Source organism: Dermacentor variabilis, chromosome 3 (genome assembly GCF_050947875.1).
Source record: "Dermacentor variabilis isolate Ectoservices chromosome 3, ASM5094787v1, whole genome shotgun sequence".
Lineage (NCBI taxonomy): Eukaryota > Metazoa > Arthropoda > Arachnida > Ixodida > Ixodidae > Dermacentor > Dermacentor variabilis.
The window spans coordinates 43,610,780-43,635,826 of NC_134570.1; the positions used below are offsets into that span (position 1 = coordinate 43,610,780).

A 25,047-nucleotide genomic window follows, 5' to 3' on the forward strand; every position below is an offset into this window, starting at 1 on the left:
GAACATTTCTTATCGCGCCAAGCTAAAGCAGCGTTAAATGGTTGCCTTTTAACGTTTCTTTAGTGGTTATGTTCCTTCCTCAAGTTTTTTAGCAATCCCTGCGATAACCACGGATTCTGGAGATATTTGTATCTCTTTTTTTTACGTTTTATTGTTGTTGTGCACTGGTCCACGGCTTTGAGAAAAAGTAAAGAAAACTTTTTGAAGGCCTGATCGATGTAACGCTAGACCAATCAGTTATAATTATAGAGTTAAAGAATGATTCCTGGTCAAGTATAGAAGCAACATGAGTAAGTGTTCTAAAGGGCTTCACCACGTTGAATGCAAGAAACATGGGATAATGATCAGTAATGCTCACGTCAATCACTCCAGCATAGGGAGAAGGCGAGAAATTACAAAGCGCATGATCCAGCAATGAAGCACCACCAAAAAGAGGACATCTAGTGGGAGATGAGGTTATACACTTAAAGCCATAGCCACTGAAACAATCGGAATACTCTGTGTACAGGGAGTTTGTAATATTGAGCAAGTTAATGTTCATGTCTCCAACTAAGAGAACGCGTTTTCTTTCAGATGATAACATATGCAGAATGGTGTCCAGCCCTGAAATGAAATCGCTCACATTCGAGGAGGAAGAGCGGTAAATGCCCCCCGGAATAACGTTGTTATTATCATTAAAGAAAGAATGATCTAACTGAATCCATGCGGAATCACAATGTATGACGTCTAAAGAAAGATGTTGTCTACCTGACAAATGGTGACAGTGCTCAGATTCGTACGATGACAGGCCGAAAAGGTTCCCGTCGTGCGTGCAGAGCCAAGTTCCAGAGACGCAAACGATTGAGAAGCAATGAGCAAGTGAACTTTAAAGTTATTGATATTATCCGAATTTTTGCGTAGGCTTCGTGCGTTAAAATGGGCCAGGGAACGATCACTTTCAGCTAAGATGTGCTTCGCCTTTTCAGGAGATAGCAGGGATAGAATAAAAGGATGGAAGCGAAGAAAGTGTTAGAACAAAAATGAACAAAGAGCCCAGTGGCTAAGTGACAATGCTTAGGTCACTTTCTTTGACAACACGATACACCCTGCCATCGCTAGATTTGCGGGCCTTGATATTGCAATTCTCAGTCCACAGAAATTGCCATTTGTGCTCCTTTTTTTTTTTCAGTGTAAGGCAGTGGCGTAGCAACAGGGGGGGCCGGGGGGCCGTGGGCCCCGGGTGCAAGGGGCCAGTAGGGTGGGGGGGGGGGGTGTCATATCGTCTGAAGACACCTCTCTTTCCACCGACTACACCCGGGGGGGGGGGGGGTGACAGAAGACCTATGGGCCCCGGGTGCCAGACGACCTAGCTACGCCACTGGTGTAAGGGCCTTGGCAAGTAACCGTTTGTTCTCTGGAGACGGGCGATCATTTACATAAATTAGCTATACCGGAGAAGCCAACATCAGAAGTGCTCGGACGGGCCTAGCGCTTTACGGACAAAGTCGTTTTTCTTGTTCCGGCAACAAAACCTTGCTACAATGTTCTTTCTTTTCATCTGATTTAGTTGAGACGCGATGGATTGTGTCACAGTCGCTGGGCGTAACAAGAGATTGAACAGCTTCACCCATCCGCTTCACAATATGGCTGCACAGTCTTCTCTTTCTCTGAGTGACTGGTACGCCCTTTTATTTCAACATTATTTAGCCACGAATACTGTTCGAGTTCCGTAACTCTTCTGGTTAGCGTCTCATCTTGCGCAACCAGTTCATTGTTAGTTAGGGTCAATTCGTCCTGTTTCACCTTGATAGAGTCAAAACTGCCGCACAGAAATCGCACACTCTCACCTAGGGCCGTGTGTTCCCCGTGGCCTTCCTGGGCTAACTTCTCCTTAATTTTAGCTGTTAAATCATTAGTGACAGTGTCATGACTAGAGCGAAGCAATGGTTCAAGCAAATCAATTTCTTTTTCGCCAGCTCTGCATTGGACGGCATGGTCAGCAAATATACCAAATACACGCACTAAAAAAGACGCACGTATTACGAGGCAGCATTCGTGGTAAAAAGGAATGCACAATCGCGTGTAGAAACAGACACCAACTCGCAGAGCAAGTAGGAAGCAGTCAGCACAGGCTCCAGTTGCCACAACCCGCCTCAAAAATTACGTGGGTCTCATGGTAGCGTCCTCTTAAATCCTACCTAGTTGGTGACGTCAAGCTAGCAGGTGCCCTCTTCCGGATGCCGTCGTCACAGTCGTAGTCGATTCAACGGCCGCTGGACTTGATAGTTGCTGCGCCGCACACGTGTGCCTTGAGCACAGCTTCATCCAGATAACTGCAGAGCAAGTAGGAAGCGATAAGCACAGGCTCCAATTGCCGCAACCGCTGCCTCAAAAATTGTAATGTCTTTGTTTACAAAATATTAAACCACCCAAACAAAAAAAAACTAAAGAAAATCACTGGAGCACGCTACATAATTCTGGGTGTCCTTACTCTCGAACAACGAGCGATATAACACGTGTGCGTGGCGTTTCTCTTGCGTGGTTGTCCCGCCATAACAGTCGGTACTTTCTCGGACACCCCATAAGTTTCTAGAGTTCATTTACTATATTCATGCTGTTCGCCACTCCTGCTGACCAGTCACCGGTTTCCGAATTTAAACAAAGACGAGAAAGCTGGGTGTACGAGTGCTCACTTGCGACTAGCTTTCAGAGCGAATAGCTTTCGTTGGCATTTTCACAAGTTTTCATGGGTGGCACTACTCGAAGGTTGGACTTTCATCGCCCATACAAAAGGCGCTGACGCAACTCGCGCAACCGAGCTGAAAGAAAATTTATTGACCTCTTAGGAACACCTACAACTAAATGGTGTGTATCAATACTGGTGCATAAAGTTACCACAAAGAATCGTTCATGCAACGCAACACACTGGATATAAACACAGGAGATTGAGCAGACAAAATAGCAAGTGGGGAATTGTACGGTGAACACTGGCAACCGCCGCTTCAAGTGGCAACCGCCACGATTGCAGTGTACGTGCGAGAACCTTATTCGCCAGACTCGGATCCGTAGATGACACGCGGGGCGCACACGAGTACAAAGGCGCTACTGAGGCAGATCGAAGTTTTGGGGCATCACTATGGCCGTCACTCTGGGCATCACTCGAGGCATATCACTCTGCCTCGAAGAACGGTTAGGTTAGGCTTCACTGTAAAATAACTTACGCAAGTGAATAAGGGTGTAAATTGGACTGTAACTCACACTCGTACACTTTTTGCACGCTTACAAGCGAATAAGGGTGTAAGTCGGTCTATAACTCACAGCAGTACACCCTTCTCAATCTTTCAAAGCGTGTAAGGGTGTAAATAGTTCTGCAACTCACACCCGTACACCCTTTTTCGCTCTTATAAGTGAATGAGGGTACAAGTCGGTCTATAACGCCCAGCCCTACGCCCTTATTTGGCGTATGGGTGTGAGTTATAGACTGATTTGCATACTTATTCACTTTTAAGGGTGCAAATTATTTTACAGTGTTGAGGGGCGCGTTCGTTGCCGAAGGAGAACTGTTAGAGCTCCTTGGGACTCTCGTGCTGTCTACCTGTAGTACAGCTACATATGTACTGGTTAACGGCTCCGTTCTATGTGGAATTACGCAGTGAATCAACAGGTGCTGCCTTAATATCCTCACTGCAACAAATTTGCGCCGTCATGCGTGTCATTCCTCAAATAAAGCGCACAGCTTTCTTTGAGCATTCAGTTATTCGTATATGTCGACAATCCTAGTCGATGGATTTTGCACGTTCTTTATTGTTTTTCATATTGTGGAATGCACATCAGTATAAGCATCAAGCAGCCACGTCTCACATGCGCACATGCAAATAAAGGGTCTCTCGACAACACCGCATGGACTCAACGAAACCAGCTGATCAAATCGAATTCACCTTTGCTTAGGTCAAATGAGATACTTGGGTTTGTTCGTCGTGCGACATAATTCGATGTACACAGCGTTGCCTCTCGTGCTCTCTGCCTATTAGTGCTGCGTTTTCCACTCTGCACAATGGAAGAGCAGTGTCAGTTGCACACTGGGAATTACTTCGTCGTGCATGAAACTCCGTGAGCAGTTCACGTGCAATTATTGTGTCCCTGTAACCCAGGTCTACGGCTTCTACTGATGATCCCGCACAGCCCGATGCACTGACCTAATCGATGACACTGCACGGGACCACGGTAGAACGAAAGCATTTGCATAAATCAACTTAAGTTACAACTGAAGTTACGAACTAAGATCCACACGCTACAGTTCCTTCGCGAGCATTCGTTTTACCAAGCGAGTTATATCTAGCACCCGGAATATCTTAAGAGGAAAGAAAGGCGATAGTCTGGACAAAAGTGAGGCGATCGTTCCATGAAAGGGCGGCGAACGACGACCACCGCGGCATCGATTCCCTAGTTTTGCGGCAGATGGCGCCAAAGTACGGCCGGTCGCTTCAAATCGGGGACGGTGCGTGCACCGTAAGGTGGTTTCACTGCTTTCCTTAATCATAGTGTGGCGAAGCTTTCTAGCAGGTGCGCAGGAGGCGGGTCGGCTTGAAGATTAAAATTTGCCGGTTGACTCAGGTAAGGGTAAGCACCCACCTCTCGTCACAGAGGGTAAGGAACAGAGCCAACATTCTCGGTCGATCGCTGTCGAGAATTATTTCACTCTTTTGATGCAATGTGCAGCGGGGCCTCTCTTTGAAGGAACAGTCGTACCACCTGCTGGCTTACCTAATGAACGCGCAACGAAGGTGATATACCCGAAGGTGACTGACCGAGAATATGGCTACAGGCTATGCACGCTCGCGTACTTCAACCATTTAGGAACGTCTTTTAAAGCTCATCACTGTAACGTGGTAGTCTCGTATTACCAATGATCTCGAAGTGATTGCCAATTCTGTCGATCGCGATTGCTGGCTTCGTTGGAAACCGCGTAGTACCTTTCCAATTATTATGCCTTTTGCAACGTTCAGGTAAGTTTAGCCTAGCAGTCTCGGGCGACTGCGCTTGAACTACTTTACCCCGGGCAACGGCAAGCCGCCCATTCGCGCCAGTAATCTTGCTCAGGGTATTTCACCAAGGCCCTAATGCTGGAATAGCACTTATCCGGGTAGATTGAAGGAGATAGACCGAATGCAGCCATCAAGCAGGTTCAGCAGAGCCTTGACGTTTCTAGAATCATGCGCATTCGTTTCTAGAACGTTTCTAGAAACCCTGCGCATTCGAACCTTCTGCACTCAAGAATTATATCATTGTGTAATGAGGTATGTACCTATTAGGATATGAATTACTCATTAAGCGAGCAAATAAAGCCGTACCGGCTTCCATTGCTTTATTATTTGCTCATTTTCAGCCTCTGTTTACTCACGCTGCAATTTACACTATGGTCTGATCCACTGGGCCAGCTTTTAGATCAGCGCCTGCACTGACAAAGGTTTTTGTTATACTTTCACTTTCTTTCCCTAAAGACCCCTCTTCGGGGTATTACATAAGGGGTGAGTTATAACAAAGAATATGACAAACAAAGAATATCAAAATGTTACAAGGCATAATGCGAGGCAATTTCTTCTATAAAGGCAGATGAGCTGGGTACAGAAACTATGTTGTGCGCAAGGTCATTCCAGTCTTCGGCTGTTCGAGGGAAAGAAAGAAGATGCAAAAGTGATAGTGCGCACGTGTGGACGAGCTACGTTTAAGGAATGTCCTATGCGATGGGATATATGCGTGATGGTGGCAACATATATGGTGCACGGTTGAGTATGCTGTGGTAGAGAGAGAGAGCGAGAGCGAAAGAAAGCAAGGACAGGAAAGGCACGGAGGTCAACCAGAAGAGCATCCGGTTTGCTACCCTACACTGGGGGTGGGGGAAAGGGGAACAGAAAGAGGAAAAGGGGAGAAAGTGAGCACTGAGTGCGTGTGGGCGGGACACTATGCACAGGGACACTATAAGCGGTCTCTTAAGCCGGTGCACTTCAAGTATTGCACTAATGCACGATTCGCTTTTCTTGCCAGTGACGGGTGTGGCCACGGTCCGAGTATATTTGACTCGGTGAACGGTCTTAAGTCCAGTCGGTGTAATGTTTCCCGCAGAGAGAGGCGTTGTACATCGTAGCGAAGGCATGTACACAATAGGTGCTCGATGGTCTCCTCGCACCCACAGGAATCGCACATCGCACTCTCGGCCATTCCCAAACGAATGCTGTGGTAGAATTTGTGAAATAATGATAAGCTGGCAATTGAACGGCGGTGGGAAAGGGTTTGTATGCAAGATTCCGTTTTTAACGAAGTTACGCTGACATCGTATGACAAAGCGGCGTGAATGAACCGGATGGCCTGATTCTGAAATGCCTCAAGGTCGGTAGTGAGGAAACTCTGGCGAGGGCTCCAAATGGCTGATGCGTATTCTAGTTTGGGTCGTATTAGTGTCTTATAAGCTAATAGTTTCACATGCTGCGGTGCGTTTTCTTAAGTGACGTCGTAGGAACCCAAGTGATTTGTTAGCTGAAGGGATAACGGTAGTCCTATGCACACACCAGTCTAGATCATGTGAGACGGTAACACCCAGGTACTTATAATTGTTTACACACTGACTTTGTTCGTTAGTGATTTCGTATTGAAATAACAAGGGGTTAGAACGGCGAGAGAACGACGTTGCTTTACATTTAGTAGGGTTTAGGACCATTAACCAACGTTGACACCAATTTTGAATGTTGCTTAAGTCTTCCTGAAGGGCGATTTGATCAACGTTAATAACTGAGCGGTAAATGACACAATCATTAGCGTGCATGCAGATTTTGCACGACACGTGTAATGGTATATCATTAATGTATATTAAAAATAGGAGGGGGCCGAGTACACAGCCCTGAGGGACGCCTGACGTTACGGGTAGGGGCTTTGAAGTATTGTTATTGATGTACACCGACTGCATGCGATTAGTGAGGAATTGTTCTATCCATGTTAAGACTGCAGGATGTAGGTTTAACCGTGAAAGATTTAGGAGCAGTCGTTGGTGAGCTACTTTGTCGAATGCTTTTGCGAAGTCAAGGAAAATTGCGTCAGTTTGTATGTTCATATCGAGGTTTGACTGTAGATCGTGAAGAAAAACAGCCAATTGTGTTTCGCAAGTTCATCCCTTGCGGAATCCGTGCTGGGATTAGTCAACGAAATTGTTAGTATCAAGGAAGTTAACTATATGGGTGTATACGACATGTTTCATGATCTTACGGTGCACCGACGTGATGGAAATGGGGCGCTAGTTCAAAGGCAAACTTTTATTGCCCAATTTGTAGACTGGAACGACCTTGCTCATGTTCCACTCTTTCGGGAGGTTTCCAGAAGATAATGACTGTGAAAACAACAATGTTAGGCATGCCGCAGAGATGAACTTAGTGTTCTTTTTTTTAACTTGGATGTGATTTCGTCGAGACCTGCTGATGACGAAAGTTTAATATTGTCTAATATATTTGAAATTCCGTGTATCGAGAAAGTGATAGCCGGCGTTGTAGGTAGAGACGGCACAAGGAACGTAGTTAAGGGAGTGTCAGGTTCTTTAGTGAACACTGAAGAAAAGGCTGTATTAAATGTGTGAGCGATGTCCGAGTCTGATAAGATTTCACCCTGCTCATTCGGTAAGTAGATAGTGCGTGATGTCAACGGGTTAATGATTTGCCAAAATTTCTTTGGATTTTCACTTATCATGTTAGCCATGTCGAAATGAAAAAAAAAGTGTATTTGCTTGAGCGGATTGCTGATAGATAACTGCGTTCTGCTTCGTAGTACTTGTTCCACAATTGATCGTTCGGGTTTTGCATAGCTTGTCGAAAAAGGCGCTTTTTTCTTATTCTCGAGTGTTTTCCGATTTCTTGTGAACCATGGTTTATGGCGGTTAGCTTGAATCGATCATGTTGGTATGTATTTTTCAGTTAAGAGTGCCACTTTTTCCTGAAAAGGCGACCAAATTTCTTGAACAGATTGATGTTGAAAGGCCGTTTTTAATTCCTCGTAGAATTCTTCTAATTCATTACTTATTGCCGGGTGATTGCCTTTACCGTAAAGGCGGATTGTTCTTTTATGAGTATGGCGTGGGGTCGAGAATAAGGTGAATGTAGCATGAATTACTTTGTGGTCACTTATTTCGTTACAGTAAGCAAGAGACGATAGTGTTTCAGGATTTGAAGACAGTGCTAGGTCTAGAATGTTGGCATTATCGATGTGTGACACGCGTTGGTTCAGTTACCAATTGTGAAAGGTTATAATTCAGGCAGACATTAACGAACTCTTCGGATTCAGTGCTACCGGTGTTTATTTGAGGGTTAGACCAATCAATGTTTGGATAATTGAAGTTCCCGAATAGCAGAATGTGCGCGTTGGGGTATTTTTTAACTAGTTGGCTTTGGATATTATACAGTTTTCTGGGAAAATCTGCAGAACTGCAGGGGAGGGAGGGGATCGGTAGCATACACCTACAAGCAGTAGTTCAGGTTTGGCACGACAGAGGATCCATAAAATTTTTAAGTCCGAGCTCATGTGAACGGTGAAAAACGATCGTTCTTTTTTAATATCTATAAGGACGCCTCCTCCTCTGCGTCCTTGCCGATTTTTGCGAATTAGTTCAAAGTTAGGCAGGTCTTCTAATATTTCAGTATCAGGAACGTCATCTGAGACCCATGTTTTGGTTAGTATGAGCAGGTTGCCTTCGGAAGATGAGACAAGATTTGATATAGTATCACGTTTTGTAAGGATTCTTCTTATGTTAGTGTAGATAACTGAAAATGACGGAATTGAACGAGCGGCAGGTGTAGCACAGTGAGGCAGTTTTTGACGGTGTGATAGCTACGTTATTTCTTAGACACTTTGAGATGACTCGTCAAAGACATATTGCTTGGAGTGGATGTGCAATGTTTTGTAATGAAGTGAATAAGGCATACATATGTTTTTTGCAAAGGCGATAAGATGCCTCCGCACATTTTGGACCTGGCGGGAGTAGTCTTCGCTAATGCCGTATAAGGAGTACCTTTTAATTTACGGCCATTGGATAAAATCGCTTCTTTAGTTTTGAAGGAATTAAATTTAACAATTGGACGGTTTCGACCTTGGGTGTGTCTGCCCAGTCGATGTGTGCGTTCAATTAATTGGGAATCTAATGTGAAGTACAGGTACTCAGAGCAATGGCGAATGACTACTTCTTCGGAACTCGAGAAAGATTCTTTTGGGTTAGTATCGGGAATAGAGTAGAACAGCAAGTTATTGCGTCTGGAGATCATCAGCATCAGCATAATCAAAACGGCTTTCCAATTTTACCATTCGAGTAGCAGTATTTAGCGTGTCTGTCTGTAACGTTTCCAGCTGCCGTCGCATAGGCTCAATACGCCGACAGTTGGTCTCGATACTAGTCAGCCGTGTAATGAGTTCAGAGGTAGCGTTGCTAGTTACGAGAAGTTGAGCTTTCATGTCTTGTACGTCTGTTAGTAGTTTAGACTGACCAGCGGCCAATTTCTTGAGCTCTGCAAGAATAGTTGCCATTTCGGCACCGGGTTTAGTCTCAATATCACCCGCGAGCAATAACAAGTCGCGTGCGACCGCGACACATTCGCAACAAATACAAATCAAACACTACGGGCTTGGCAGCTGTACCAACGCGTAACGACTGGTTTTTTCAGCGTATAAACTGTACGATGGACCAACCTGCATGGCGGAACGCAGAGGGTTAGATGACTCGTTTGTGGCACAGTCACCAAGCCCACAGGGCGATGGGGATCGGGGCACCAGCTTTATATCAGGCACCAAGACGATTGTCGTTGACGATGGGGCCAGCCAGGGTGGGATGAGGACCAGTGGTTTTCGGATGTGGCAATGGTAGATGTGCAGAAAGATTGGTTGTAGGCAGCTTCCACAGGCGTATTGTAGGAACGCCATCTGCGCAGAGTGACGGTGCCTGAGAAGGCACTGCGCATGATAACACCGCAACCAAGCCAGGAAGAAGCGTCAGCAGTAGAGCAGTTCGGAAATTGGCCTGCATGGCGAAACGCAGAGGGTTAGATGACTCGTTTGTGGCATAGCCACCAAGCCCACCTGCGAAAGTGCTATCCACGATTGGTCGTCACTGCCGTGATCATGTCGTTATCATGCCGATCGTTATCATGAATCATGGTATCCCGAGCGCCAGTCGACGAGGAAATGCTCCCATGTAAGAGATATTGATAGGCTTGATAGTTTCGTTCCGCGTTTAAGTATGGGGGCATACAGTGGCCGTCTTTTGTCCGCGTGAGGATAGCTCCTCGAAATTAGCATGTTTTGTATCCTGTCGCTGTCCTGGCTTTTCAATTTTGCTTTCGCGCGTTCAGTCAAGATGCAACCGGCGTTAGCAAGTTTCACTGGCACCGAGGCAATTCTCGAGCGTCGAGCCATTGTTCTATACTGTACGCCGCCTCTTATACGGGTGTCACACGGCACACTTTTGATCGCGATCAAGGGCGATCCGGATCGAATTTCTCGGTCGTGATTGGCTCCTTTGCGCAAGCTGCGCGAGAGAGCCAATCGCAGTTTAGAATGGCGATCCGGATCGGGCTTGGTCGCCATCGACAGTGGTCGTGTGACACCGGTATTAATCGCCGAACGTGGCACTATGTGGACAAGTCCGGGCATACAGTGGCGTCCAGGTTACAGCATGGTTGACCCTGTGCGCTTGTTGTTGACTGAGTGTCCCAGCTTAGTTACATCGTAACAAAAAATTTACTCCTTGGTAGATGGCTTTCCATACTTAATGGTTTCATTGTGGCCGTAATGTTGAGTCCGAGATAGCTTGACTGTCGTGAATTGAGCGCATCTCTGGAACACTAATCGCCCGGTAGTCAGCACATAGGAAAATTATAACATAATCGGCATAGCTATTAACTTTACAAGATTGACTTGGCACGCCTTTGCATCTATTGGAAGTACCCTGTTCTACGTCCTCGTTTTAATTCTTTGGTTACCGGAGAACATCAGCGGCAGCGCAGACACAACGTTAGAACGAGAAAAGAGGAAGACAGCTCCTGGCTTCGCACCTTGCACTCACGGTCTGAACTTGGACACGGCCTGCTGTAGTGGTTCTCCATAAATCAGTAAACGAACGCCCCTGTTTGCAGTTCGTTTTATGAATTTTTTTTCTCTTGCCACATACCTCGGCAAGTCCGTGAGCGCCATCGACTGTGTACACTTTCATCGGTGCGTTTCTCTAGCGAAATATTTTGTTGCGAGTTGAGCGTTGTTATGTGCCTTGCCTTCCGAGCACCCTGTTGCTTCGTGTTGTCTTCCATCACACGCAGGATTGATGTCCTGGGACGCCACGGAAGCCGTTTAGCGAAGCGCCAGCGAAGAAAAACCATCAAGGAAGGAGCGTCGTCGCAGCTCGCTGGAACTGCCGGGGTACGTACAGCCATCGAAATTAATGCGCTTCACGGCATGTTTGCATCTCTCCATCTGGCCACGGCCGCCTGAACCAAACGCCACTACCGTCACCTACCAGCACCTCCAACCACTACCACCACCACACCCAAAAACAAACCTGCTCCACGCAAGCTTCTTCCGTCCGCGTCGTAATGAGCTCCCACCGTGCATAAGAAAGAGCGGCCAGAGGGCGCTCGCTCTCCGATGAAGATATGCGTTCCCTGGTGGTGAATGAATGAACCGCGCTCTGCTTCTCTTGCACGTCGGCCGAGGGGGCAAATAGAAATGCGTTCCTTGCTTCGACATGCGGAAGACAAGTGCAGTTGCCCCCGCGTGTCTGGGAAGCGGTATAATTACTTATCGTCTGCTTCGGTGATAAATCGATCCTAAACACGAGCAGAAGACAAACTTCTGGTACGTTCCGGATTCTTCTCGTTCCTTTACGCGCTGGACTTCCTTGTCTCATCCGCACGACCATTCACGGACTCCGAAAAAAAAAAAAAAGCAGCGCTGATGATCGCACATAACGAAGCTTCCGCGAACTGCTTCCAGCAGTAACGAACATCTTGGCATTGTTTTGGGAGGAAAGGCAAGATTTGTGGTCGAATTCGCAAAAGTTCTTTCTCTCGAACGGCTCATCTGACATTGGTCGAGCGCTTTCGCTAATGACTCGGCGACTGTTCATAAATGGCCGTCGCCAACCCATTGCAAACCGCGCTCTCGAACCGCTTTGTAGATCCGAGGTCCGCTGGCGCAAATGAGCTGCAGAATCCGTGAAATGCGAATCTGCACCCTCGTAATAATTAACGCCGCACGTCCCCAAAACCACATCTGCTACCTCATTGCGAAAGTGACGGGTAGTTTGTCGCATATGCCTCCCACCGTTGTACAGAGAATATTTTTATGTCGATGTGATTCGATAAACGACATTTACCGCTTTAGACAGGTCTATGACGTTGACTTTCCCAGCTGTTCTTTCTCTCTCGCTTGAAAAAAGACAAGTTCACTTGTCGGAACGTTGGCTTCCGCTTTTACTTTGTTCTCGTTTTGCTCATCGTCTCTTTGATAGCGTATTTTATGTCACTTTCTTTTGTTGTACCACTGAGATCAATGTATGCCCGAGTGCAGCGATCGAACATTCACTCGTGCACGTCCTTAGCTGATAAAGAACGCAGCACTCTGTGTCCAACTGAGAGTCGGAACATCTTCATTGGTTAGTTCCGATGCCCGTTTCTTGATTGATTTGACCTCCGGTACACTCAGTTTAGTAGATATAGCTAAGGTGTTTACGCTCGGTATTGATGGCGCCGGCATGGGGATCCTAGTATCAGCGAGAGCTCGCCCCCACAGAGAATGCGAAACTAGATGAACGTGAACGAAAAGGGGCAGTTCATTCGTTGGAGTGCCCTTAAGATGAAATCACGGGAGGGAGAAGACTTCGTGGACGCTTACGACGTGGGGCTCGGTGCCGCCGAATCATGCCGCGCACGAGCACGACGCAAACTAGAGGCGCCATTGGTTGTGAATCGGCCGCATCACGCTCGTCTGCGGAATTCCGTACATCGGGTGAGAATCCAAGGTTGTTCTTACGTGCGATTCCTTTCGCTCGATTCCACTCCTTTCTGCTCGTCCACAGCACCACGACCGGTCGATCCTGGGGATGACGCGGGCCTACTCCCGCTCAGACAACCGACGAAGCACGAAAAGAAAACGGAATAGGATAATACAATCTTTTATTACGCTATGCCGGGCCCACATTTAGCGGAGTAATCATCCGCTCACCCACCGCTTCTCATACACGAAAAGAGCCGCGATGCTCTTCAGACTCCAGAGATGCGGAGATGCTATTATGCACGCCGCCTTTCCGAACACGCAGCTATGCGGCCCGCATAGACTGGAAAAGGAACGACACGCAAACACACACCGGTGTCCCGGACGCGGACGCCGCGCATCCTTTGACGCGACGGCGGTGGGCGTGCGGGCACGGAAGGACGGCGCGGTCCAGGCCCGCGGTGATGCCTGCACTGCCTACACTGCCATCTGCATGCGCTATGCGTCTTGCCTTCTGCCGCAGCCACCGACGCCGCCGCCGTTACGTCACGCTCGCACAGGGGAACCGGTTTCACCCCCCTCCGCACACCTTCACCCCCCCCCCCCCACGCTACGCGTCCCCCCTTCTCGCCCTCCCCTGCAGGGAAAGCGGTCTGTTCGCTCCCAGCCGGCCGAAGAGGCCAAGGAGTCCGTCGAAGGAGTCGCTCCACAAACAGTCGGTGCGCTCTCGCCGCCGCTGCACCAGCCGGAGCCATGGCACGCAGGCCAACCGCGACGCGGCAGCCGTTGCTCGGGCGCTGCTGAACGACACCGCGCCGGCTGCTGAAGCTCTTCCTGGACCGGTGCGTGGCCCGGTGCCGCGTGGTTTATGCCCGCTGGCGGACCGTTCCGACCGACACTGCCCGCTACTGCCGCCGACGGCGGATTATCAGGTCCGCCGCTGCGTTTCTCGTCCACTGCCAAGGAAGGGTGTATTCGTTAACCGTTTGCCGATCTTGTGCGCGGGAAACTGGACCGTTCGTCCTCCGTTCTGCTCCGAGCCGCCCGTGACCACGACGCCGCTTGAAGTTTTCGAGTCTCTGTGGCGTGCAACCGGTGTTTAGTTTTTTTGGGCTTCGTTTTCGGGTTCGTATAAGCCCGTGCTCTCTTCCTGCTGAGAGTTCGCGCCGGCGCGGACTCGCCGAGGAAGTTTTAGCGGGAGGGGGGATTGAGATCGAGAGCTTCGTCGTTCGTCGCCTTCCCCGGATTTTTTTCATCGACCGGCGGCCGCCGCCGGAGTTGTGCCTGCTGTTGGTGCTTCCAGCCTCGTCTTCCTCCTCACCGTCGACTTCGACGTTGGCCCAGGCCGGGGCTCGGCTAGCGTGAGTACTTTGCGACTTTCGTTTCTTCTTAGACCGAACTGTGTTCCGTTATTAGCATTATTATGATTACTTTCTTTCTCGACCGTGTCTCGCCTGTGGTGGCTGCCTCCCTTCTGTTACACGCCTGAAGGAACACGTCGGCCGTGCGGTGGTCGGCCCGCCCAACACAATACAGACTCGGGTATATTACACAGGCTCGCGACGAACAGAGAACGCCGCGTCGAGCCGGACTGAAATTCTCCCCTCCTTGCACTTTGCTGTTATTTTCTGCATCAGTGTTCGTCGCAGTGACGTTGAGGTTCGGTCTCGACAAGAGTGGGTCGGGCGAGTTGACCACTGGAACGTTTTCGCTGCGATGGAAGAACACTGTACTTCATCGTTCGAGATCGAGGGAGAATTGACTGACATTCGCGATTTGTTTTAAGAAGCTCTCTCTGATTCGTCTAACAGTTGCTGTTGTAAGGTTAAATGTTTAACCAGAGAGTAACTTAAACCTCGTCGTGGTTTTATAAGATAGGTTTGCGACCCATGCACTACTTTAGCGAACGAAGATTGCAAGCGAGATGGCTTTGCCTGCCATTAGACTTGCCAAGCAGTTTTACGAGGTACATAAACGAAAGCGCTGGCGCGTTCTGCCGCAGCGTGTCGTTTGGCGTGACCATATATAGGTTGAAATCGCCAAAGGTCGCTGCCGCGCCTCTCCCAGACCACGCTAAAGCCGCGCTGTAGGCGCCAGACTCGACAGGTGGTCCGCACTAGACGCGACTTCAATCTGCGCTGATGTGCCTTCAACAACTTTTTTTTTTTTTTTTGCACGATAAAACCGGTGACAGCACAGCTATGGTCGACGTTGTTCTTGGGCGTCGCATACTCTAAGGTCGAGCAAGCAAAGAAAAAAAAAACGAAAGATCCCGACGGGCTGGCTCTCTTGAATAGATTCTGATCTCCGTACTTGGCTTCGCGGTGACCTGTTCGCCTACAACAAACTGGAAGAAGGTGAAGCAATTTTGAAACTGCTACAGCTTGTAGTTTGCTTGTTGGAGGGAGCTGGGCTTCTGGTCGCTCAGACCGGGATGTACTGCGCGGCGAGGCATTGGGATTCAGCACTGCCGGCTTTCTTATTTAACGAAGTGCAGTCTTCGATGAGGTGCGGCGGACGAAAGGGCTTTCTAACGCCACCTCGGCCGGCAGCCTACTTTGTATTCGGCGTGTAACGGTCGTCCGAAGCGCAACACAGGCCTGCGTTCGGAGATTGGAGGAGGAGTCGCAATATACGTGCTTTCTTCGGGTTATGGCCACTTTATATATGACGTTCGGCGGCCGGTGTAAAAACGTTCCTTCCGTCATGCGTGATTACTCGGTTCACTTGCCGTGATAAGAGCCGTTGACGTTATTGGCCGCAGCCTTGATGCGGATATCCGTGAGGGGAAAGAAAAAACGAGCCGTCCGTTTCAGAGCTATGCGCAGTGGTTCGAAGTCAAAGCGCTGGAATACTTATTTGCAGTTTTACCTGTGCAGTCAGCCGCGGTGCAGTCGCTTCGTAGTTCTTTCATATATAAACGAGCCTAACGCACGTTATAATGCGTCCAAGGGTTTTTTTTTTTTTTTTAACTGTTGCACGTGATTTAGGAGAGCGGCAGGGCAACTAAGACATAAACGCCTCTTCGTGTCGAGGATATGTGACGCGCATATCTAACTGATTATGCAGGCAGCTGGCGTCGAATATTCGCCGGTTCTGTGGTGCAGGAACGCGTGCGCGTTAGGCAACGTGCGGAGGTGGCCACGTAAGCTACATGCATGTGGCTCGGGACATATGTGGCATAGCTTATGCGGCCCGAACACGTTACAAGCGTTTGGCCCACGCGGTTCGCGTCATAGATTCTCGTCGGCGCATATATCTACGGCGGTTGCGTTGCAGTTGCGTTACGTTACGTGATGCGTCCGTCCACTCTGGCCTTTATGACCCTTACCCGCTCCCGCGGCCGTCGTTGACAAATCACGTAGGCAAAAAGGTAGGCCTCCGGCTGCTTGCGTCATCACTTCGCTTTCGAGTAGGAGGCATAGGGGGGCGTGACGGAGGTGCACCGGGAACTAAAATCAGTGGGCATTCGACATATTGCGTCACCTATGCGGTGGCGTTTCTTTTCTTGGACGTATCGCTCAGTGAGGACGCGGTGTCAGTTATGGCTATGCGCAAACCCACGTCTGCCCCCCCCCCCCCCCCGAGAACCTTGTATAGAAACACGCGTGTCATCTCTTCTTCACTGTCGGAAATTGCCGTTCGCCCCGGATAGGCTTCCAAGTGCAAAGCAAGTCCTCGGAATGTCCAAAAGAACCCAAGAGATTGCGTGCAGAGATGTACATGACTGGTTAATTTTGGTCGGGTGTTACGCTCTAGCATTGTACGAATGTAGGAGGGAGGATTCTGGCTGCCCCGTAACGCAACGTTAAAACGGATTGTACGAACCACCTTAGTAGTACGTTGCATATACGTAGCTCGCATGTACCGAAGCTGCTCGATTACTGCGACTTTTACAGCGTTTGCTGGCGAGAGGACTGCCCCAGCGGCGATTACTATCTCAGTGCGTCCACGACGTATGACTATCCTCGACGCCCCGTTCAGCTAGCGCCTACGGTGGTCTATAGCCGATTCCAAACAGCACTTCCGGGTCCACTTCAATTCCGACTCATTGGAAAGCAGAAATCGTTCCGATTTGGTTTAGAGCACGACCAGGCACATTCGCGCGCCCAATATGACGGTACACTTGCCACATTGCGCGTGCCTTCGCACACCCGCGCGCACACAGCTGCCACGAAACGAGCACGTTTTGCTTCCGACTCTTGTCCCCGTTTCCTTTCCCAGTCAACGACGACGACTACGACGGCGGCGTCGATGAAAGTTCCCCGCGCCGCGACGACCGTTGCCGCCAGGGGGCGCCAGCCACGCTCAATATGCATCGCCGCTTCTCTCGAGAAGCCGGCTGCTCGCAGCACACGCGTGCAGGGTGGGTACGGAGCGAGGCCGGCCAGGCTAGGCTAGACTAGGCTGTTGGCCACGGCCGCTTTTGCTTCTGCTCTTCGCTTTCTCGGCTCACCCCCACCTCTTCAGGAGCCGAGACAATGGCAGCCGGCAGGCACGGCTCGGCCGCGCGGCCACGGCGGCGTTATAGGTGCCCCGTTCCCGTTAGTTCTCTTCCCCCGACGGGCGAGAGTCCTTGCGCTAAGTTCACGCTTTGCTGCTGCGGAGGTCCACCGAAACGCTTTTCTTTTGCGGCGCGCCGCACGGTTCGCAGGTCCGTTTGCGGTGACTATTGGTGGTACGCGCGTGCGCGAGTTCCGTCGTCTGCTTCGAACCGCTTTCAGAAACAGACGTACGATCAGACGGAAAGAGTGACGTAGCACATTTATGCCGTGTCACGCTGGAAGCGCGAAGGTTGCGGGAGGTATGAGCCAATTTTAGTTTGTATAGGCAGGGGTCGGTGTTATGTAAAGATTCTTTTCCATCGATTCTATTCTTATCATCCGTAGCAACGATTGGCCGCTACCGGCCGTGGCATCCCTCGACCCAATGACTAAGGGCAAAAGAAGTGAAAAAGAAAACAATCGTTACGCAGCACGGCCCCAGTGTGGTACTAAGTGGACTGCAGGGCCCTTGGACGGGCATCAGAAATATTAACAGTGAAGCCTTTTTTTTTTTCCTCTTTCTTTTAATAACACCGGACGTACCTTAAAAGCTGTTCGTACGCCAGAACTGCTCCTGTGAAAAGGCGCGGGCATGTCATTCTACCCAATAAAATGGTTTAGCGAGAGCGGCCGACCAGTGTCAGGCAGCCCCTTACGAACAAGGAGCTTCGTAAATTCGGTCTCTTACCGCATACACGGGCAAACAAAGTGATCGACAAAGTGAACACAGCCGCTGGTTGTCTCAACAGGAGACGTATAAGGTGGCTTCTTTCTGTTGTGTGTTCCAGGTTTCATTATCTCTTGTCAGGGGATTTTCTGTAGATGAACCTTGAAATCTTGAAAACGCTTGACTATTAGTTACAGCGAAAGTTTTCCGCCATGGCTTTAAGATAGCGCACTCCTCCGACGGCCGATCGTTAGTACTTAACTGCGTTGCCTCTTTGGTGATCGGCTGTCAAGGCAGCTGTTAACTCAGCTATTGACCCTGGAGTCGCGTTTCTAATAGGAGCCTGTGTTCCTTACCTCCAAAACAAAACGTAGCTGCCCTGACGAAGACAACTGCCCTTGTCTAAACATTGGCTCCAGCAACATTCCTCCCTTGTTCGACAACTGTTGATTACTGAGATCTAAGGTATACGCACAAAGCTCTTCCGGACCCGTATTCACGCAAACCTCTTACGCGAGAATTCTTCGTAAGAGAGCATTCCAGCCATCCCTGACGCCGGGCATATTAAAAGCGAATGCTACCAGCCAATTGCAGAGATAACTTGCGAACAAAAAGCTTCGTGCACAGTTCGGCCCGCGAATAACTAGGCCCGTAGTCGCAAGAAAGTTCTTACGCTAAAATTGTTTGCACGGCCGGGCTGATGCTAACCTATCGCCATGTGAGACATATTATTGGTGAATGCGTCCAGCCAGTGACAAATAGAATTGCCTAACGAAACGCTCGGTGAATTAGGTCCCTTGTTCTCGGGCTTGCACTGTGGGACTTCCGCTCGAGACCTCATTTCCGCAGGTCGATCCGTCGATGCTTCGAAATTGTCGTTGCGTCACGGCTCCGGGGCACGCCTAATTAATGAGAGGCCAGCGGCAGGCGACTCATGCATCGGGTCCCCGTCAGTCGCCGAAATTCCTGCAGCCCGAAGCGCACCCCTCCCACGTGATCGAAAGTCTTGCGTTACAGCTCGACGGGCGCACGCGTGAATGAGTCGCCCTGGGCCTCCGTCCCAGATATGATGCCTTCGTGCGTAGACTGGCTGCGCGTGTATACACACACACACACACACACACACAAGGTTGTTTCGCAACGCGGGCCACATGCCTGCAGCTGTCGACGACGGCGCCGTTTAAGCGGCGTGTTTTGTTGTCGTGCGAGTCGTTGTGACGCGGAATCGTTGTTTTGGATTCTTTGCCGTGCGTTGACAGACTTACGTTCGACGTACTCTCATTCGGAGTGCGGGGTTGTGTGAGTAAGTGCATTTGCGAAACCGGCTGCGCCCATTGATGAGGCGCCTCACCAGTATTGAAGTGTCGCTCCAGTTACTATGCGTTTGCTGCCCTAATCAGCCGCCGTGCTTAAGGTGGGCGGGGATTTCCCGCTGGTGAAATAACGGTTTCATGTGGGCAAACCTCTAACCGTTGATGTGAAGTATGAGAGTCCTTGCGAGAAAGAGAACTGCATGCTTGCATCTGTATATAGAGCGACTTCGACGGTATAAATGGAACAGCTTAAAATCGTTGCATTAAAATAGTCCTGCACGGGGCGTTCGTGCTCCTTTCAAGCGCGTATCACGATCCACTAGAGCGTGTTGTTATCGATTCTTTTTTTTTTTCTTTACGCGTGTGACATTCAGTGGTTTTATCCTGTAAGAGGAAAGACAGAAATGACATTTTCCAATTACGTGCGTACACTTGCTCTAATTTGAAGCCAAAACGACGCTTCTTCTTTCTCACCTTTCATCTGTAAGTTTGAAGTTTGTTCGATTTGTTTTACAAGACATTGAGGAGAAATTCTTAAGCGCGAGGCGGAATATTCGAGAGCCATTGTTGTACGGGGACTCCTGTAATCGCGCAAGGTCGGCGACAGATTGCTTGGAGGCAATGCCGATGACAGTTCGCCAAGAAACGTGCATGGAGAGAGAGAGAGAGAGAGAGAGAGAGAGAGAGAGAGAGAGAGAGAGAGAGAGAGAGGGGGGGGGGTGAGTTTATACATTCCGACCTCCTCCTGATGGCTATCATCATTCCGCATTATACACGTCATTCGAGAGACAGCCGTTTGCTCACCCCGCGTTCAACCACTCTCATTTGCCTCTGGGGAAAAAAAAGCGCGCTCGCGTGCGTTGTCCCACAGAAGCCTCGGCAGCTGGTTTGAGGAAAACGTTAGACGCGGAGAGCTCGATTCTCGTTTTGGCTGCACCATAAGTAAGTATATACACACCAAGCACGCGCTCGCTACCGCTATTTCCAGTCGGATGTTTGTACGCGATCGAACTTGACCGGTCGTGCGGATTTCTTTATGCTTTCGATCGTCGTGCTGCGCCACGCTGCATGCACGCTGTTGCTGGATGCGTGCACGGAGGTCCCGCTGAGCCGGGACAATGGACGAACCGCGAAGGATGCGGAAGAAAGGGGAGCTCAGGATAAGGAGCCGAGTTTTCTGAAGGTCGTGGGCCTACTACTGTACACACGTTGTCCTGCATGCGAGCCGCGGTGTCTCGGCTGGCTTCGCCGCGCTGCCGCTGAGCCGTCGAGGTCACGGGTTTGACTCCCGTGGTTGGAGCGGCCGCCCGTTATGCGACAGCGGGATGGTATACGAGGTAGAAACACTGGATAGCTTTAGGTTAGGCGACGCAAGCGGCTTGCGTACGCAAGAACTAGGGGCCACGGTACTGCGCATGCGCAGATCCACACGTAGGTGTCTGAGCATGCGCAGTACCGTGGGGCCTAGTTCTTGCTCACGCAAGCCACTTGCGTCCCCTAACCTAAAACTCTCAACGCTGATGCACCGCGTATTGCGTGCGCGTCATATAATTTTTACGTCGTCCTGCCATTCTTCTTCTCCTTCTTCGCGCCCTGCCTTTTCGCGCTGTTCCAACAGCGACTCGCCCAACTTTCAATAGAACTTCAAGTATTTTCGTAAAATGAATTCGAAGCCCTCCACTCTGGCGCGTGTCTCACAGCCCAGGTGTTGTATCTTTCGGGTGGGTTAAACCCGATCGATAAATGACGAGTGCCTTCGGTGTAATGGGTAATTAATAATATCTAATCAGTAATAGCCGTGACGAGCTATGGAAGAAGAACGTACTAGCGGATCCTTACTTTTGGGTAGCACAAATAGGGGACACGGACAACGGAGCGCGTGTTCGTGAGGAAATTGCTATGCCGGAACTGTTCGTAAGAGCAGGTGACAGCCAATCATGATTTTAGACGTATCATTAACAAAGGCAGACTACCAATGGCATTTAGCTCTTACGAACGAAAATCTACGCTATTTTGGCATCTGTGGAACAGTACGAACACAAGTGCTGCTCTTCTGTTGTCTGTGTCACTATACACTTGCACTGTACACCCAAAGATAAGGATTTATACCAACTATAACCGATCAGAGTGCTTGTTAAGTTAGATGGAATGATATATGCTTGCGCGTAGCGAAAAAAAGAAACGTCGTTCGAATTGAACGGAAGCCTCTATTCAACACGAGCATCGGCCCGACGGTGCCCTCTCACCCTAGCTCGTGGCAAGGCCGTTCCACGGTCGTTCGCACCGCTAAATGTGGCGCGGCGTTTCCACCAGCGCTCCCAAAAGCGCATTGTGGTCCGGTCACGTGAGAGCGCCGTCTCCTCGGCCGTGCTGGCCGAATTTCCGGGATTCTTGTCTGCCGGGGAGCAGCAGAAAGGTGGTCCTGCAGCAGACTGGGGAGGAGGGAGTTCTGTTTGTTGCTTTTTTGTCGAAATTTCGCGTTTACCTTTGGGTGCTTCGGTTTGGTCGTGGTATACAGCTGTGCCACGGAAAAGCGCCCAGGAAAACGGACAGGAAGGCAGGCTGGGCGCAAAGCACGTCCGCAAGGACGTACAGACTCATATACGCATGCGCAAGCACACAGGCACGCACACACACACGCACACACACACACGCGAATACTTACATACACACGTGAATGCACACTCACAAACGCGCACGCACAAACCCGCGAGAACAGACATCCACGCGCACAGTAGCTCTCTCTCTCCTCTAAACACATACACGCACGCTCACACACAGGTGAACACATACATACACAGGCGAACACACATACATACACGTACGCACAAACGCGCGCATACAAACTTTATCTTTAAGCACACACACGCACCAGCGCATTCTTTCCCTGCGTGCAGCAGCTATTCCTTCCGTTGTGGGGCCTTCTTCCTCGGCAGCTTCAGAGGGAAGCCACCGCCAAGGAAGAGTAGCCCCCCAGGAGCGTGCTACACACAAGTATCATAATTCACGCGTGCGGGTGGCAAGTCTTCGCTCAGCGCATGGTGCTGGCGGACTGCTCCTTTTTTACCTGCAGGCCGGATCGGCCGAGGGGGCGGGCGGCTTTGGCGCCGTGACTCCTGCCTCTGAAGGGAGAGGGGGGGGGGGGGTGCTCAGTGGGGTGGTCGAGGTTGGGAGTAGGGGCAAGGTGAGGTGTAGGCCGCCTGCGCCTTCGACTTGGCTAGCACAAAGGTACCGAGGCCGAGTCAAGTTTGCTCCAAAAAGAGGGAACTCCGACCGTAGCATCGGTTCTTACCGTTTACCCAAAAGAGCCAACGAGATTTTGAAAAAAGAAAGAAAGAGAGGTTCCACGATCAGCGGAAAACGAGAAGGTGGCCCGCTAAAATGCCCCTGTACGCGCAGCGTCCTGCCGCGTTGGCTACATGTTAACGCCGGTGCTTCCATCGTCTTTTCTTACTTTTGCTTCTCTCCCCCCCCCCCCTCTCGTTTTCCTTCTTCAAGGCCCGCCTTGTTGCACAGCCACGCACATTTTCCTAAGGACCTGCCTCGCATTGTTTCTTCGCGAGTAAATTGGCATCCGTCTATTGTTTACCCGCTGCGTAAACGTGCAGTTTCCGTGCGAGCCATCAAGTAAAGCAGTATGTATATATCTTTGTCTTGTTTTGTTAGGTTTGGTTGCGCATTGTACTACTCAATCACCAATGATTTCGTTTGGTTTGGTTTCTATATATTTGTTGTAAATTATATATTTTTGTATTCTATATATTTTGTTGTGGCTAGAAACCAAACGGAAATATTTCCGCCACAATCAGTGGAATGTAAGGTAACCTAATGTGCCAAAAATTTAGCAAGAAAATTGTCTTAGAACAAGCGCAACTTCCTCAAATTTTTGAACACTTTATTTGTTGTTGTTATTCTTGCTGTCGGCATTCAAATTCGTCTTTACTCCTTCTCGTGTAGGCTGTCATGTTCAGTCATGAGCGGCAAGGTTTAGGAGAGAAGACCGTGGGAGACGACCGCCTACGTAGTGAGACTCATTAGCGGGCAAGGATTACGCATTTCCTCCATTTTCGTTTTTCCACCAAGGGCCACTGCGATATTCAAGATAATCCCGGTGGGATTACACACTGTGGGTAAAGGTACTGCATATGGCTCCAATATATAACTTTATTCGCCGCTAGGGGATGTGCCTTGATCAGCCTCCACATATAGTACAGTCAAATGGACGTTTGCGCCGCCGTCCAGGAATTTATTATTCATTCCAAGTGATTGCCCAATTTAGACCTGCATCCTTTCTCATTGTTATTTTTTGCACGCGTTCAAATTCATGCTGCGTCATTTATTTTCTTGCGTCCGTCACATCGAATTTACCAGCTTTCGCAAATTTTGAAGTGAAATTTAATTTCGATATTCATGAAGCCTAATCCACCTGAATCTTAGACAGTGCTCCAATAGTGGGTATGAGCCACAATGTCAGAAGACGAAACGAACAACAGCAGCAACTACAACAACAACACCTTTCTGCGTGAGACAAAAAGAATTGCACGTTAGAATTCTTCTAAATACTTATAATGTTCACAAAATTCACAAAATATCTAGATAATTGATTATTCATACTTGTAACAGTAGACACCTTAAATCCCATTTGCAAGATACTTAATTCATTTCACTCTAAATTATTAAAAAAAAAGAATGCTAACAATTTCTTCACCGCCCGACTCATGGCCGATCCCCCAGAGTGGTTGCGCCATTTCACTCGGGAACAAGAACACGAACAACAACACTGCGATTCTACGTTCTCCGGTGGCACTGTTGCCGGCGAAACTTATTCCCAACTTCACTACGTTAAACTCGAAAATTCTTCCGACAACGCAAGGAGTGACGTATGTGACTGCGTTAGACCTGTTAAAAAAAAATTAAAAAAAGAAAACGACCAGACCGGCCCACGGTTTCATGTATCAGGGTTTGTGCCATTAATTGAGGCTTCATCATCATTATCATCATCATCAACAACATCATCAATCATCTTTCTCCTCTACTGGATGATGTTGCGTCTTCGCCAAAGACACGCAGGAAAAAAAATGGAGTTAGCGTAACCTACAAGCCTACGGACCGATTCAACATTTCCTTCTAATGGTCATCGCGAATAATGATGCGATGTAATCGAATCGGATGCGCGCAAGAATGCCTCTGGCGTGGAGCAGGGGCTTCGTCGAGCCGTCGGCGACCAGTGGCACGGTATCGGCGAGCAACGAAAGATCAGCGACTTGCGTTGAGAAATATCGGCCGGCGCATTGTTGCGCAGCTGTTTTCATTCGGCGCGGTCGTCGCAGCCACGGGCGTAGCCGAGTTGGGCTACTTCGCCGCCGGCCTAGCCGAGCGCGAAGCCGAAGTCGTTAGCCGTATGGCCCGATCCACGCCGGCACTCTCTTTCTCTCCTATTCATCCTCCCTCTTTTACTCGACCGGCCGATTATGTTTGATCTCGCTTGCAGGCATTCCGGCATTTCCTATCGGTCCGAGTTTTACAACCTGAC

At 49.4% G+C, this 25,047-nt stretch overlaps 1 protein-coding gene across 1 annotated transcript in view; it reads left to right on the forward strand.

Moving 5' to 3' along the window:
- Window positions 1–13,676: 13,676 nt before the first annotated feature.
- The window catches only part of LOC142575474 (uncharacterized), a 369,458-nt gene continuing 358,087 nt past the window's right edge, over window positions 13,677–25,047 (forward strand). Inside the window, exon 1 of the mRNA XM_075684869.1 lies at window positions 13,677–14,351. The gene's annotated coding sequence lies outside the window, so the exon portion shown is untranslated. The remainder of the gene's footprint in view (window positions 14,352–25,047) is intronic.